Source organism: Pipistrellus kuhlii, unplaced genomic scaffold, assembly GCF_014108245.1.
Source record: "Pipistrellus kuhlii isolate mPipKuh1 unplaced genomic scaffold, mPipKuh1.p scaffold_m20_p_7, whole genome shotgun sequence".
Classification (NCBI taxonomy): Eukaryota; Metazoa; Chordata; class Mammalia; order Chiroptera; family Vespertilionidae; genus Pipistrellus; species Pipistrellus kuhlii.
In genome coordinates this window covers 70,452,435-70,470,936 of record NW_023425573.1, presented here as the reverse complement: position 1 = coordinate 70,470,936, position 18,502 = coordinate 70,452,435, and positions in this window count along the sequence as shown.

Below are 18,502 nucleotides of genomic sequence, written 5' to 3'. Positions count from 1 at the left end.
ATAATAATTCTTGCTTGCAGGAAAATATCAGAGTTGAATGTGAGCTAAATTTATGGGTTTATTTCCTGCTAGTACATATAACTCTGCAAAAAAAAAAAAAATGCAGGGACCTTGGTAAGTAGCAGAGGAGGCAAGTCTGACTACATCCAGAATATATACTCTATACCACTGTGTTATATCAACAAAGGACAGATTCTTTTATTCTGCTAAGTATTGCAACTACTAATAAAACAAAAAGTGAAACACAGTTTCATTCTTTCAATAAGAATCATTTCAAGGACTGCTTGCAAGAACCCAGTGATAACACTATAAACTCTCAAATAATAATGAAATGCAAGTTTATGGAGAAAACTAATACAAATATTTTTAGGTAGTCAACTGTCTACAACTCACCTCTCTAGAATCCTGTCACATAGTATTCTAAGCAAACAAGTGGCAGGAATAAAGAAAGTAGTAATTTATTTATTTATTTATTTATTTATTTACTTATTTATTTTCTTATTTATATTACACCTATCCTCCAACCCCTCTTCCCTTTGGCAACCATTAGGTTGTTCTCTATACCTATGAAATCATTTGTTTTATTTGCTTAATCATTTGTTTTGTTTTTGTAAATTTAATATATAATAAAATCATGTACTATGTGTCTTTCTCTGTCTAATGCATTTCACTTAGCATAATACCTCCTAGGTCCTTTCTTGTTGTTATAAACATAAGATATTCTTTTTTATTGCTGATGATATTCATATATATATATATATATATATATATATATATATATATATTAATCTAGTCCTCTATTGATGGATATTTAGGTTGCTTCTATATATTGACTATCTATATCATAAAAGGCCTGTGGTCATGACTCCAAAATGGCCTCATGACCAAACAAGCAATGGAGTGTGGGTGAAGCGTGAGCTATCAGCAGTGGAGAGCTGGGAGCTGTGATGGGCGGGGCAGCCAACTGAGGCAAGCAGAAGTGAGCTTCTTTTGTAGGGCGCTGGGCCTCCAGTTGTAAATAATGCTGAAACACACATAAACGCATATATCTATTCAAATTAGTGTTTTGAAGTTGATGATTTAGATAGTCATGGGTATATGTTAATCTCATCTGGGAAACACTTGCTTTAGGATCTATTAGATTTTCAATTTATCTTTCAATTTAAATAATGAAGTGTTTATTATTCTCACTCAAGAGGGATTGCCTAGCACTATATAAATGTGAGGAGGGATTAACATTTATAAGAAAGTTAATGTATTGTCTAGACTATGCCAGTCAAGCTCTCAAGCTGGCTCTTTATTTCCTCATTTTATAAGAAGTGACCCAACAGCCATCAAACATGTGAATTGTCCCTTTTATTGGATTTGGCTACCTTATCTTTATTCAGCTTTTTACACCTTGTTCCATCTCTTAACCATCATCACAGACCCTCAGGGTAGACATTTGGCTGGCCCCAGACTTTCCTTCATGGTGATAATTTGCCTCTACCCTGAAGATTACCTGCTTCCAAGAGCTCCAGGTATATATTATACATTATGCAAATTGGCCTTTGGGTACATAACTGTAACAGATTAATACACTGACATTCTTAACAGGTTCACTTCTCCCTCCTCCTCCTCAACCAGAACCAAACATAAACAATCTCAGAAACAATTTCTTCCCCTAAGCGGAATTCCACAGCAATGGAAAGACACTGCATTCATTCTGCTAAATGTCATTCAGTCTTACTCTTTCTTTTTAATGGTGACATTTTTGTTTTGTAAAATAATTCTCTTTGCAATACTGCCAAGCTTAAAATGTGATTCAAACCCTAAATTTATAGAACACAAAAATAGATGGCCAGAATTTCCTCATGTGAGTTTTTAGAGCTCTTCTCACCACCAGTTCTTTAGTTGAAACACAGGAACCCCCATAATGCCATAGGAATGTCTACTTGTATATACAGATTCTTCCATGAATCCATAGAATCCATAGAAATAACCACTGGAGGTAACTCCTAATGTAAGCATAACAATTTCTGCTCTGCAATCATTGACTAATGCCTTCAATAAATTCTCTCTATGGCCAAAGACATAAATCATTGTCAATTCAGAAAGGCACACATAAAATCCACTGAACTATAGTTCATTGGAAACCCAGGAACATACTACTCATTCAAGTCAGCTACTAGTGACAATAGTCCCCAAGTCACCCCATATTATTCTAAAGTTCTGGGATCTGGCTATCAAAGAACTTTTATTATATTTCCCTGATCACAAATCATTCCTATTTTCATTTATTCCCGTTCTGAGGGCCATCTTAACATTTAAGGCAGATAATTAATAAGCCCAATAAAACAATCATTATTATCTAGGGAGCTTTGGCAGGCATCCAGAGCTGATCCCACTACATGTCTTATGTCTCCCAATCAGCAGAACTGTTGATTTCCAAGGCTTAGTCCTCTGTCTTTCACACAAGAAACAGATATCTCCAACCGCAGATGGTACTCAACTCATGAAAGTAATGCCTGCATTTGCACCAGTAAAAAGGTGCCAGAACAGGTTTGTTTGTAACTTCAGCATTTTATACATATTATAGATGAAAATGCTTGTTGGAAAAATGGATTATATCTCAACAAGATTATGGCCATAACATAAGTCTTCTGGAATAAAAATCCAAGGAGAGGCCTTAAAAATAAAATATTTGTAACCTTTGGGAAAGTAATTAAAGAACTCAAGTTAAAAACAGCTCTTTTTCCATCCTAGCCATGGCATCATCCCAGGAGGATCCTAAGCTAAACAGGTTACTTTTGAACTGCTGTAAAAGATTGGAAAAGTGCTAATGTTATTCTTTTTCTCCCTGCTGTTTCTTCCATGGTTGCCTAAAATGCCACCTCTTTCCTCAACTTTTATTTCTCAGTTCCCCCTGCCCAATAATGCTGACTACTTTCTCCTCACATTTTATCTTTGTGTCTTTTGTGGTATTAACCACATTCTGATTTTAGTAACTGAGTTCTGTATTATTTTTATGCCTTGCCCATAAATTTGTTGAGTGATAAGATTAAGGTTCAAAATTATTCATACACCATGAAATACTTTAGTGCATGTTATATATACAGAAGATCAATAATTGTGCTGTATCAATTAATAATTAATCAAATAAAGCCTGTTCATTAAGTTTAGCAATAAATGAGTCACATTTAACCTTGCTCAGAGCACTTATGGTGGAATGGTAAAAGAGACATGAGATTTTAATGAGTCAAAGGATGAATAAAAATTGAGAAAATAAACACGGGAAATATCAACCACTCTTAAGAAACTTAGCTGTGCAATGGAGAAATATGTGCTTGGAAAAGTTAATAGCACTATATAAATAAAAGTTATTAATTCAATTAATAAAATCTATAGAAGCTGCTTATTTTTTTATTTTCTCTAAAAATGTTACTAAATCTTTCTATCCTCTCCTTCCAAAACATATATCAGATATGAGTCAACATGGGAACCAAAGAGCAGATGTGCTACTGAGCTTATTAGAAGATGTAAGCAAAATATACAGTGTCTGGAATAACAGTAAGAACACAGGCAGCAACACTAAGGAAGCTGCATTTTACTCTGAATTTAGCAAAAGCAATATTTAAGTTCTTCTATAATATTCTTGTTCTTATAATATAAAAAATTTCTTGTATTTCAGGGGCAAGCCTGTTAAATATTAGTGTGAGTTCCTTTTGTGCTCCAAAGAGTTAAATAATGCAATGGTTTAGAATAAAAATATCTTTAAAAGATGTTCTGGCAGTAAAAAAAATTTTTATTAAAGGACTGCTTGGACTCCAATGATTTCTAGCTTTTAGTGTAATAATCAAAGCATTTGTTGGTTAATTGAGAAAACATGCTGTGCATCTACTATGCCTGAGCAACATGCTAGTGAGCAGTAATAATCCTTTTCTTTTTAGGTCACATTCAATTAAACAAGAGCAAACAAGATCAAATAGTGGTGCCAAATATGGTGCAATTGGCTCTGAGGGTTATGTGGTCAAAGGAGATTTCAGAAAGACATGATGCGTGATCAAGGTCATCAAAGGTAAGCCATGGGCGTTCAAAAGGAAGAAAGGGAAAAGATACAGGAAAATTGTGAAAAACATTTCCAAAAATTTCAGAGGAAATCTGAGGAAGTTAAAATGACTATGGATAAAATCAGTCTTTATAAGAAAGAAATTTTATATTTCCAAATAGATAGAAAAGGGTTCATATTAGGCCAGTTACTGATCTGTCTCTGTATAAAGGTGAGAATTTTAAGTAGATGAACAGATTCCATGCTAGGTGAGAGTTAGCATAATCTGCTGAGAATCAATGAGGCAGGGGATTAGAGTAGAGTACTGTAGCAAAAGGTTGAAATAGCAACTGAGAAAAATTAAGCACAAGTGAACCAAAAATAAACAAAAGTATGTGCTAGACTCTAGCAGCTAGAGAAATAAGGTTCTAGCTGATAATGCCAAAGAGTTCTTTTGAAAGAACGACAAGACAACAAGACAAACTTGGTAGAGGACCAACGTACCCTGCATTGCATTGGTTACTCACCAAAATTCTAAATTCTTGAGTCCTAAAATGTCCACACTACTTATTTAAATACTTAGGACATTTTGTTTTTCTTTAAAATGTAAGAAAGGGCAAATGCCCTGGGGGGTGGGGGGATCGCAAATTGAATATATGCATCTAATTGTGTTCCCTCCAGAAAACTCACCAAATGAGTAAATATGTCTTTGCTAAAGACATAAGCTTTCACGAATAGAAAGAGAACAAGAGATAATTCAATAGCAACATCTTTTTAGAAGTCGGAAACATGAGTGTTAAGTAATTTAGTGGACTTCAAGCAGTGGAAGCACAAGCTGCTGCCATAGGAAATTAATAATCATATTTGCACTGCAGAAGGGACAGCATCAGGTACCTTTGGAACTGGGAGTGAAGGGGGTTTAGATGAAGAGATGATGAACATTGGTTTAAAGTTGCTTGAGAAACAATTAGATCCCTAGTCCCCTTTCCCAACCCATACCTCTAGATGACTGTCCATTCTCCACTGCAGCAGAGTTCTGGAGGTTTCTCAGAAGGCCTATAGTGGGTTCAAATCTGTAGACTATATAATAGGAGGTATTAGCACAACAGAGTGCCAGAGTTGCTTGGAAACATGGGTAAACTTTGAAAAACAGTGAGATTATGCAACCAAATGTATAAGAAATGTTGACCTGTTGACCAACCACCCCCTTCTTCTTTTTTTTTTTTTAATCTCATTTTCAGAGAAACCTGGCAGAAAAAAACTGTGTTTTCTAAACAAAAGAATGAAAAAGTCTGCTCTAAGCAAAAGCCCGAAGACACTGATTTCTAGAGACCTTAGTCTACATCCCTATGCATGTGCTCAGAAGTTTTGTCATATTTGGATTTCCTGTTGCAAATTACAAGGAGAAAACAAAAGGCTATTAGACATTTTTAAAAAATCATCTATCACTGATATAGAGATCAAATTAAATAAATATAAATAACAGTAACTTGGAAAATATAAGGACATTAAAGAAAAAATGTAAAAGAAAGTATCATTAATAGTGGGAAGAGAGGACACTATATCCATTATTTAAGACAGAAATACTGTTTAAAAATTTAGAATAACATTCAAAGAAAAAAAATCTATTGAGTATTAAGACATAATATTAGAATTTAAAAATTAGTGTAAATTTGAAGCATCTCACATATTATAAATAGAGCATTTTAAAGATGAAAAAGATAAGGAAATCAATGACCTAATATATAATACTGGGAGTTCTAGAAAGAAAAGGAACAAAACACAGGCAAAAAGAAGTAAGCAACCAAATAATTCTTGAAATTTTCTAGGAATGAAGGGGTCACATTTTTCAGATTGAAAGTGCCCACTGAGTACCCAATACAAAAAAAAAAAAAAATACTGTGGAATTTTAGAGCATTGGGGATAAAGATGCCAAGAGTTTCTATGGAATAAAAATACATGTTATATATGAACACTGAGGAATCAAAATAGTCATGGGTTTTTCACTTATAATTCTAGAAACTAATAGGCCAAGTAGAACAACATACTTAAGGAAAAAATATTTCTTTTATAGCATTCTATAACTAGCCAAAATATAAATCAATTAAAAAGATAGAATAAAGATGTCTTAAGATATGCAAATCACAGAATAATACCTCCTATATACTCTTTCTTATAATACTTCTTTACAAAATGTTTATCAAAAGAGTTCTTGATAAAACAGTGAATAAAGCACCCTTTCTAATCAAAGTGCAACGTTGATGCAATTAGTTGTAAACTGGCTAGTTATTTTCAATAAAATAGTAGTTTTACTTGAAAGAACAATTGACAAACTACGGTAATGCAGAGTTATAAAAATTTGACAGAAATGTTTTTGTCTAAAGTGAACATATTGCTTCAAGAAAAACACCTGTCAATATCTGTTACCAATGGTAAAATCTGAACTTTGAAGCCCAAACTAGAATTTAGGACATTGTGTCTGTCATGTAAATGTCAGTTTCCCAATAGTTACAGACTTTTCTGAAGAGATGATGGTGATATTAAGAAATATGATTTTAAAGTTCTATGATGAAATCTATCAACAATTGGAACATCTAAATAAGTCAGTGAACTAATATTTTCCAAATGACCAATGAAAGATATTAAAGAATCATGCATGGGTAAAAAAATTCAATCAAAGCACAAAATAGACCAATAAATTTTTCCTAGTGAAAAGTTAATTGATATAGTTTCAGATTCATATTGCAATTAACCTTAAAGAAACTATCATTAGTAGAATGTTGGTATTGTATCAAAGAAAAAGACACTTGATTACAATTATCTAAATAGACTTTAATAGAAAAACCTATTACAATAATTCTCTCTCTTTTAACCACATTTCTATGTGAGATCGATTGTCTCCATGCACTTCAAACAAAACAACAATTTGCAACAGTTTGAAAGCAGAAATAGGCATGCAAATTCATCTGTTTTTTTCTCACAGCATACATTAGAGAGATCTGGCTTTGTTTTGGAGGTTATATTTCTTTTCATAAAAATAAAGAGGAGGGAAAAAGTGGGTTTATAGTTGTTTATATGGGAAATAATTCAATAATTAATAAATAATACAAGAATAAACTGTGTTTTGCACACTCACAATTGTAAATCTCCTCTCCTCTTGAACACCCTTGTATGCTACTTAGTTAATACACAATGGAAATGTTATTGTGTCTCTTAAGTAAATAAATCCTTCTTAAATTTTCTCAGTTTAAATTTACAGTGTAGTCAATGTTAACAGATATGGCCCAAATAAGCAATAACTCTTTGGGTTACTCTAATTTTTTAGTGTAAGAATTCCTAAATCCAAAATGTTTGAGAATCACTGATTTAAGGTAAGGAGAAAAGTGGGTAAGGAGAAAAGTTATTTTTAAATAGCCTTAAAAACAAACAAACAACAACAACAAAAAAAACACAGAGATGCTAGTCCAGCCCCTCATTTTTAGGTGAGTAAAATAAAACTCAGAGATGGTAAGGCAGTTTACAAGATGGCAGCAGCAATTAATTATAAGGCCAGTTCAGGAGGCCATGTTGTTTTTCTCTCACCTCAAGGCTTTTTCTCCTTATTATGCAGATTTCTCCACTTCAGCCTGTATGTCCTTTTCTATAAATGAATATTGAATATGTTCATAAGTGGTGTGTGTGTGTGTGAGTGTACGTGTGTGTGTGAAGTTATAATGGAGATGGCAATATTTTCCTTCAAGTTTTCTTACCACCTTGAAAAACTTGTATCACAGCCTCCAGAAAAGAAAGAACAGTCCCAGGAACCCATTCCTCCTGGTTACAGCTAATGGAACTAGATAAAAACACACAAACAAAACAAACTTCTCTTCCTGGAATTTAGAATTAGAAAATAGAAAAAACAATCTGTGTCTATTGGGAACTTAAACCAGAAAACTGAGTAGGTGGGATTGGGGTCAGGGCAGCCATAACTGGATTACACACCTCAAATCCAAGAAAATGTGAAGACCACAAAATGATAAGATGTGCAGAGAAACATGAGGAATAAACGGGCCCCCAGATCTGTTAATTCTGGTCCAGGACTCTGGAAGGCCCAACAACCTTTGTTTCCACAGGTTTATCTTTGATTTGTTGATTTTGCTTTATCTACTTAGAATATGTTTTCATTATTTGCAATTCTGCCACCAGTGTGAGAACAAGCATGCACATTAACATATCACCCACCTTGACCCTGAAGAAGGGCAACTTCAGAGTGGGTCCTAAGAGCTGACTGCAGTACAGGGATGTTAGAGCAGCGGCTGAGGCAAAGTTCACTGACAAAGAACCAACATAGTTGGTTGCTTATAATTGGCAACTTGAGAAATCAGGATAGTTACTTATAACTTGGTCCAAAAATGTGGTTGCCATTTTCATTGAAAAACTGGATATTACAGAGTTCACATTTAGGGCTTGATAACACATTATAAGGTCTTCATAAATGATGGTTAAATTAAGAAATTAAAACATAATTGTCGTCAACTGGCTAAATGTTTAAATACTTTGAAAAGCCACTTATGCAAATCTTTTTATTCAGTTGGTCTCAAGTGGGGCTTACGAACAGGGAATATGTTTTTTAAGATCACAAACACACACACACACTCGCACACACATCAGACAATGTTAGTGTAGGATGGTAAAAGCATATTAGAACCCCAAAGGAGAAACCATAGAAAGATAGTTTTGGAGAAATATCCAGCTTCTTCGTTGTAGTTTTAGAAAGAGAAGGTTAAAGTGATGTTCACACTAAAGAGGAAAGGTGTGGTTTTCTATGACATTTTCTAGAATGTTCTTCAGAAAATTAAAAAGGCTGGATTAGCCAAATAGCAGAGACCTATGAAAGAATGTCAAAGCAATGGAAATGTAAGAGGGAAACACTGTAAAGAATGGAAGAAGAAATAGCTATTTTAGTGACATAGGGTAATGAATTTTGATAGGATATAATTGAAATGCCAGTAGCAATGTAATTCTCATTATAGTCTAACATTTTTGTTTTTGAAAGCTCTTTCTAAAGTGTTATGTTAAATGTGCTAGAAAATGGCAACAGGGTCAAATAGGATGTCTCTGACTCCTAGTGGATGGTGAACTCAAACCCTTGTAAAAGTAAAATTGCCTTATATGATAGAAGCTCCTCAAACACATGAGCCACTGCCACACACAAAAATGACCTAAGGCTGGACAGATGTGTACTGGTATCACCTAAAAGAAACATAGTAATAACAGGGTGATAACTTTTTACAGTGACAGATGGTTATGAGACTTAGTGTGGTAATCACACATTGTAAGCTATAAAAATGTTGAATCACTGTGTTGGACACCTGAAACTATATAATATTGTATGCCAACTATAATTTTTAAAATTAATTTAAAAAATAAAATGAAAAGGAAACATTGCCTTCATCGACAGGGAGGTATGGCACTTCAGGGATTAAAATCTATACCCAATTTGCATCCAGAACCAAGAAAGGCCTTAGATTCAGGGAGGACCTCTTCACCATCTTTGCTTACAGGCCAAAGATGGCAGAATGAGGCAGACCCTGCAGTTCACTAAAGTCACAGAAGATGGACGAGGCTGCAAAGTAAATCTCCAAACACACTGATTATTTATGGGGCCTAAGAGAGGGAGAACATTAAGTGAACTCAAAGAGGCATGTTGAGATCAGATTTTCAGCTGTTCTGTGTCACTGGGAACTGCAAAGTAAAAAGAACAGCCTTAATATCAATAATAGATGACTACCAGAGAACTCCAGGAGAGCAACAATGATTAAATAACACCAAGGACGAAACTTAGAAGACACTTTCTCTCTCACTCTGTCTCTCTCTCTCTCTCTGGCAAAATGCCCAGACTATTGGTTTCTCTTTGCTTGTACACTCCCCTGTTTGCCAGTCCATTCCCCATCCCCATGGAAATGTGTTCAAATGACAGGGTAATTGAGATCTTAAAGGAGCTACAAAAATTATGTCAAGTCTTTGCACATCTCTCTGAGAAAAATTAATAACCACAAAGTTGATGAGTCCATTCTTCATACCACTTTAATATCCAGATGTGGACTCATATTGATTGGAAACAGGAGAAAATAAAGTAAGCTTTTATGGTCTCATTGCTATGAATTAGTCTCTCTCCCTGCACTTTAAATATGTTACTTATTTTATAGTAACTATAAAAGATATGCCAAGGAAAATTGCCCTCATTTTGCAAATGAAGAAATGGAGACTCAGAGAGGCTAATTTGCCGAGGACTAGTAAACATAAGAATTATTAAACATGGAATTCAGTACTGAATGAAATCCAGGTCTGCCTGATACCAAAGTACTTGCCATTACTCAGGTATTTCCACCAGCAAATAGCAAATCAGAGAGACCTTCCCTGCATCAACTATTCCCTACCAGTGTCTTGTGGTTGGCATCTAATAGAAGGCCAATAAATATTGGTTAAATAAATGGATAGGTGAATGTTATGCAGGAGCTCTTCATGCCAAGAAGTAGCTCAAAAAAGGAAATATCAGGAAGAAGACAGTAGCCATATGGCTGCATGAAAGTTCTGAGGGTCCCAGGAATAGATTAGCTAAAATGCAGGCTCACCCAATTGGGGCACTGTGCCAATTACCTCTAGAGGTATTCTGTGATTTATCCCAGATATCTCTTTTTCCCTTGAGGCAGGAAAAAAAAAGCTTTTAACTTGATAATCTTCTACCAATAAATACATTCTGGTTAAGAAATACTGTAGCAACTCAATTAGTACTGTGGATAGATTACAAAGTTTTAGAACAGATATGGTTATAGTCAGTGTTTACAACCAGAAGCTTTGCTTGCAATCAGGAATTTTTACAGAGATATCACAGGAGCTTGGGCTAAATATTACAAAAGCATTTTAATCCACAAAGTTTCATTCCCACACTGTCTCCTGGCACAGATAAGTTCTGTAACCCTGATACATTCAGTAGCAACTTGTCCTGCCCCTTCTCTTAGTCTTTAAGATTTTCTCTTGCTCTTCCTTTAAATCCTCTTGTCCTAATTCTCATACCCCAGGTGCTAGAAATATTTCAGCTTTCAAAGAGAAAATAGTCTAATTGTCTTAACAAAGCTTTTAAATGTCCACATCCTTTATTTAGTGGTGACTAGATATTATATTTATTCTTGGATTTTTTTTTTTCCTTTCCAGTCAGATGTGGTCTTCAGAGGCAAAGGCAGACTGAGATTCTTCAGAGTATAGCAGTCACCAAATTTATTTCTTATAAAAGCTGAAGTGCTTTGATATCATAAAATCCCTGGACAAGGAAGGCCCTCAGGAAGGATTGGGGTTGTGTTTCCGGAGGCACCTGGCCTGACGGGGTTAGGGACTTCTGCACAGGATAACACTGGTGCAGAAGGGGCTGGTCTTCATTAATCTGTTCCCTGTGCCTATCCTCCCCACCCCCTGTGCCAAGAATTTCCCTATTTTAGTGGTCTATAGAATCTGATAGATTTCTATCAAAAATGCTGATAGAAAGAAGGAAAGTGGACCTATAGTGATGTGTTTAGAAGCAAAATCTGAACTTACAAGATTTAGTGACAGTTTCAAATACAAACAATCTTGTGGAAGATTTTAAATCTCAAAGTTTTAGAATTAGCAGGACACAGTTATGATTTATAGAAACAATGATTAGGGATATTTAAAAGTAAATATTTTGGAAAATATGTGGGACATACAGTCATACCCCAGGTCTCCATTTACAGGATCAGTTATCAACAGCAAAGTGCTAAGGCAAACAGAAGTGAAAAAAAGAAGCACAAAGTTTTCTTTTGAAAACTCTAAAACCTTAAGCATCCCCAGCCTCTAGTGATGGTGTGATATAAACTTATCAAAGGGATAGATTGCAGGCAAACTGTAACTATAGATATAACAGGAGATTTCCTCTACAAAAAAATGTGGTAAAATTTGAAACATAACTGACTTTTCATTAATTAAAGCCTACATTTCTTTTTTTTTCTTTTTTTTTTAAATCATGTTCTGACTACCTCTTTGGGTGGCATAAATAAACAACACTATACAATCAATGTAGGAAACCTCAATTTTCCCCCTTAAAAAAGCCTTACTTTTCCCGCCTTAAAAGTTTTTTTTAATAGTTTGGATTTTTTTTTTTTTTTATTGATTCCAGAGAGTAAGGGAGAGGCAGAGATAGCAAGAAACATCAATGATGAGAGGGAATCACTGATCAACTGCCTCCTGTATGCCCCCTACTGGGAATCGAGCCCACAACCCAGGCATGTGCCCTTGACTGGAATTGAACCTGGGACCCTTCAGTCCACAGGCCAATGCTCTATCCATTGAGCCAAACCAGCTAGGGCTGTTGGGAAAGTGTTTTTGTTTGTTTGTTTGTTATTGAAGTATTTTTTAAATTTTTATTGTTTAAGGTATTACAAATAGGTAGTACATAATCTATTTCTTTTTCCCCCACTGTCCTCCACCTGACCTCCCCTAAACCCAGGCACTTGTCCTCTTCCCCCAGTATCATGCATACAAGTCCTTCAGTTGATCTCTTACTCCCCCAACCCTCTCCTACCTTCCACTGTAGTTTGGCAATCTGTTCAATTAACTGTTGAATAAAAATAGACAGAGGCAAAGTCTATATTTCTTAGAACAATCTCAGCTTTAAGTAGCAGTAAGGATGCCCTTCAATCTAAGAAATACCTGAATCATCCTACTGATTAGTTGAATAATTTCATTATGGTATATATATATGTATATAATGTCAGATTTAGATTTAAAAAGGAAGAAGAAGATTCAACTAGTCTGGTCATTATCAAGTTAGCTCAAGAGAGATGTTGAAAGGTGATCATCTGAGATATAATCATAGTGTGCCAGGAAGAGTCATTCTAGGCAAAAACTGGTTCACCAGGTCTGATTCTGAACACCCATCAGGTTTCATAGTATAACAAATTGTCCAATAAGGGTTATTCTTAGGGGAATTTATTTCTGTTCCATTTTTTGTAAATTATAAGCATACATACTGTTTGGCATAATTCATTAAAATATAGTCTATCCATCTATTCTTTTATCTGAATATATGAAAAAGAAATAGAAAGATCTGAAAATATATGCTTCGAATTTTGTCATCATTTATTTATAGGAAAAAGGACATGAAGGAAAATTTTTTAAAATGGGGGAGAAAGACTTTATTTTCTTTTTTTAAAAATTTTATAGAGGATTTGGTTTCTCTACACTTTGAACAACTATGCACTACTTTTGTAATTTTGACAACAGAAATCCAAAAAGAGAAAACCGCTATCAGTGGTTCTGGAGCGTTGGTAGCTTTTAAACTCAGATTTTTGTTTTTGTTTTTCAATACAAGTCTACTGTTAGTTTTCTAATGGGCATTCTTCTCTTAGGATTTATTCTGGGAGACTAGAGATAATAAGAAGTAAAAATGTTTGTTATTTAGTATGTGTTTTTCCTAAATTTCTAGCCCACATTATTTCTTATCAAAACATTGTGATCAGAATATCAACATAGCTTTTTCTGTCCTCAGTTTTAAATATTTTATTATATAGCTCAAGATTGTTATCTTGGTTAAGAACTGATAAACACTCAGAAAAGCCTATTAGATAAAAGAAAAAATGGTGAAAAGTTTATTAGAGGGATTTTTCAATATTCTCTGATGCTCAATTAAACAGAAATTAAAAATCATAAAACTGATTAAAGTTTATGTGGAATAAAATAATTTAAACTTTGGACTACTGGTATTTATCATTCCAGGTGACCTCTCAAACTGGATAGTTCTTACCAAAGCTAGAACTCTGATGAAAAGTGTATTTGGGTTGCTTTTATGCTTTCTCACAAATCTTTCTAAAGACTTAAACAATCTATCCTTGGATAGAGGATATAACTTATGATATGGGTTAAAATAAAAGAGACTTTGTTTAATGTAAACTAGAAGATATTTCTTCTATTTTAGGATTATAACTTCTCTATAATTATATCCTATAAGGACTCTATGAACCAAGTAGGGTCCATAAGGAGGGAATTAAGAAAAAAAATGTGGGGCCCTGATATGATTACTGTCCTTATAAGAGACACCAAAAAGCTTCAAGCTTCTCTCTCTCTCTCTCTCTCTCTCTCTCTCTCTCTCTCTCTCTCTCTCTCTCTCTCTCTCTCTTTCTCTCTCTCTCTCCTCCTTCTCTCTCAATATGTACAAAGAGGTCATGGGCACACAGCAGATGGAGGCCCATTGCAAGCCAAGAGAATAAACTTACCTCCAGAACTATGAGAAAATAAATGTACTTGGTTTTAGCCACTCAATCTCTGGTATTTTGTTATGGCAGCCTAAATGGACTAACACAAGGGAATATAAATGTTCATTTATATGAATAGATAATTTGGCACAGAACTACTTTTGGGTAGGGAAATTGAGGTCGCTAATCTAAGCAGATAGCATTACTCCAACTGGTAACTGATCACAAGAATGGTAAATTACACCAATTCCAACATAATTAATGTGGCACCTGTCACTCCTTTGAACATTACTTAGAATATACAACTTCTGATGATACCCCAGAGACTAACTGGATTTCTTAATTTCAGAGAAATAAGTTTAGTTGACTCTCTGACTGGTCTTTCTTTCTATAATATAAGAGCTTCTCAACTAAACTAATTTTTACTTAGCAAAAGCATCCGTTAACAGTCTCCATACATATTACAGTAAGTAAGTTACATAGGAGGGGAAAATCAGCACAGATTCTAGGGAAGGGTTTATATTATAACTGGATTTTGCAGAAATTAGAGAACAGACATATAGCCTATGGGCAAATATTTTCCCCATTTTCCCTGGTGGTAAATATCAAGACCCACTTTCCTGCCAAGCCTCAGGGCAGCCTCAGAATCCATTTCTACAGGACACTCATGGGAGCCCTTCCAATTAACTGAAGTTGGCATGCACAATAGACCTTAATTGCCATTCCTGAATATTACACAACCTGCCATTTTTTACAGAGCCATAGGTATGGGCAAAATGGGGCTGAATCGAAATTAAGCTAAAAGCAAGAAAGATTTTAAACCACCAGCTTTTATCATATTTGGAAGATGATAAATATCAATAATTTAGAACATATTGTGTTACCTAATAATTGCTTATGTAATATTCATTCTTGGAATGGCTGTGGGCCAACCCTACAGGTTGGTTGGTATAACTTACACTTTCATCACCCTTCTCTTTTGCCTGACTATTATCAAAGCCTGCTCTTCAGTCTGGAAGCAGTCATTAAGCCCAGGCCTGTGGCAGCTTCCAGCATCCATGAGGGAATAGTTACAGGCAGAAATACCAATACACTGAAGGTGATGGAATAGAAATGAAGAAGAAGCCTAGGTCCCTGAGGTCATTATTAAACCCGCCTTCCCTAGACTCTTAAGACCAAACTTCTATGTTTGGCAAATATGCCCTTGAGTTTTCTATCTAGAGCTAATCATGTTTTCTGTATTTTGCAGTTGAAGACATTCCTGATTAATACAATGACGTTAAGACTATTAAACTAAAATGTAAAACTTTAAACAAAATGAAGGTTCTATTCCATAAATACTTATTTATAGAAAACTCATAAATCTTTCTAAATAAACAGAAACCCAGCTACCATCCCAACTGAGGAATCTCCTCCCACTTCCCCCTCTTGTCTGGGAAAGGGTACTGATTCTCTTAATACTGACAAAGTAAACAATAAGCTCAGAGTTATATAACTCTGTTGCTTTTATAATGTTATTGTTTTTGTCACATGCTTATTCACTAATTCTGTGTGCTTACTTTGTTTTTTATGTCTAAAGTTTGTTCTCTTTTTCCAACCCTGATTGGATATCAGCACAAAGGAATACCATCATATAGGCCAGCTGTGTCCAAACCCTGTCCCAACCTAAGCTATGCTTGCCAATATATAAAAAGGCCTAGATCAAACTCTGTGTACAGTATGAGATTTACATGATTTCCTTAAGTCAGTAAGGTTTCTCTACTTACATACCAACAAGAAGAACTGTTTTATTTTGTTTTTTAAATCTTCATCCAAGGATATTTTTCCATTGATTTTTAGATAGTGGAAGAGAGAGGGTAAGACGGAGAGAAATATCCATGTGATAGAAATATAATACATCAATCGATTGCCTCCTGCAGAAGACCCAACTAGGGCCCAGCCAGGAGGAGCCTGCAAGGTATGTGCCCTGGACCAGAATCAAATCCAGTCCCTTTGGTCCACAGGCCTACCACTCTATCTACAGCAAACTGGCTAGGGCCCAACAAGAACTCTCATTTTACAACCTTACCTCTGCCAGTATGTTGACCACTCAGACCTCTCCTTCTGTGAACCCTTGCACAGGGTCATCATAGACACTAATAAATGTCTGTATCTCCCCTTTACCATCCCAAATGTAATATAAGAATGCAAATACAGCCCTAGCAGGCTTGGCTCAGTGAAGAGAGTGTCGGCCTGCGGACTGAAAGACCCTGGGTTCGACTCTGGTCAAGAGCACCTACTTGAGTTGCAGGCTTGATCCCCAGTAGGGGGCATGCAGGAAGCAACCAATCCATGAGTCTCTCTCATCATTAATGTTTCTCTCTCTCTTTCCCCTCCCTTCCTCTGTAAAATCCATAAAAATGTATTTTAAAGAAAAAATGCAAATACATTTTCACTCATTTGAAATTATTCATATTTATTTATATAACAAGTTTGCATAGCTATCTAATATACATTTATGCAGATTTTTAGCTTTTTTCAAAGGAAGAGATTTTTCCTGTGGAAGTAAATAAGGGATAATTTTAAACAACAACAACAAAGTATATGTGCTCTTATGTAAAGCAAAACCTTTTTTATGTCATGAATGGTCATGTCAGCTTACATACCTATGATTTTCATGACTGATAGGATATTCAGAACAATTGACCATGCTTAGAATCCCAAAAATATTTGATTTTTGCAGGATATACTCACAGCAATCACATTTTCTTCACTAAACTAAGAAATAGTTGATATGGCTTGATGATAATTGATAAGCAACACAAATATGTTGAAAGGGAAAAACTCAGAACAATCTCTACAATTAGAAAAGAATATTCTAAGAGCAGAACATTGGAAGCAGGTTAGGCAAAAGAAAGTTTCGAAGACCATAACTTTCCAGCAAACAACTTTATCCCAGAGCCTCAGATCTACACTCTATTCCATTGACCCCGGCTTCCTTCTCAAGAGGCTCAGGGGAATTGTGACATAATTTTTCTCAGCCCCTTACTATGTGTGTTGGTCTCTCCTGAGTAGCTGCTAGATTAAGAATCTGCTTCAGACTAAAGGGCATCTTAAATTATATCATACCTCTCCTTTGTGGTTCCTCTCAGGAAGATGATCATCAAATTGTACAGTATTTGGGGGTGAGGGAATGGAGAATCTAGTCCGTAAAAAGGGTATCTAAAAAGATCAAGCAGCCCTAGCTGGTTTGGCTCAGTGGATTGAGTGTCAGCCAGTGGACTGAAAGGTCCTGGGTTCAATTCTGGTCAAGGGCACATACCTGGGTTGTGGGCTCAATCCCCACTAGCAGGAGGCAGCTGATCAATGATTCTCTCTTATCATTGATGTTTCTCTCTCTCTCCCCCCCCTCTCTCTTCCTCTCTGAAATCAATAAAAAATGTTAACATCAAATAAGTAAAAAGATCAAGTGGTAGCATGAATTATCTTCCATCCAGCACAAGCATGGGGTTCTTGCTCTGCTCTGCAGGCAGCCTTCTTGTGCAGAAAGTTTTCAATTTGGCTCCAGCCAAGTTTGCTTCTTGAACATTCATTCTGCCTGGGGAGTCATATGCATCCTTGCTTTTCCAAAATGTGGAAGTATATGCTTTTCCCTCTCTGCCCTCTCTCCTCACTGTCTTTATGGGTTATTAAAACTCCCCTCCATCCTTCAGAATTTTTCAAGACATCTGGGCACATATGTCAGGTTCTCCTAAGAGTCCCTCCATTACCTACCTCACACAGTAGGTAATGAGCTCAGCAAACTTCCATACAGAGGGTAACATGTCAGTGTGTCCTCTTTGTAGAAACTCTTGAACACAGGACTAGTTTTGCTATCTTTGAGTAAGTCCAACATGGATGACTCTAGCTCTTCCCTGTCACTCTCCACTTCAAGGTTGTATTTATTTTTATCTAATTTTGAGAGCAGGCAGAAGGGGGTGGAAAACTATATATATATATATATATATATATATAAAATTAATTTTTCACAGAGAGGAAGGGAGAGGGATAGAGAGACAGAAACATCAATGAGAGAGATACATTGACCAACTGCCTCCTACACACCCCCCACCGGGGGGGTCTGCCTCCTGCATACCCCCGACCTGGGGGGCGGGGTCCACAGACCAAGGCTCTATCCACTGAGCCAAACCGGTCTCGGCGGGGGTGGAAAACTTTCATGAGAGACTATGGGCAGTGAGGATTTGTCTTTGCA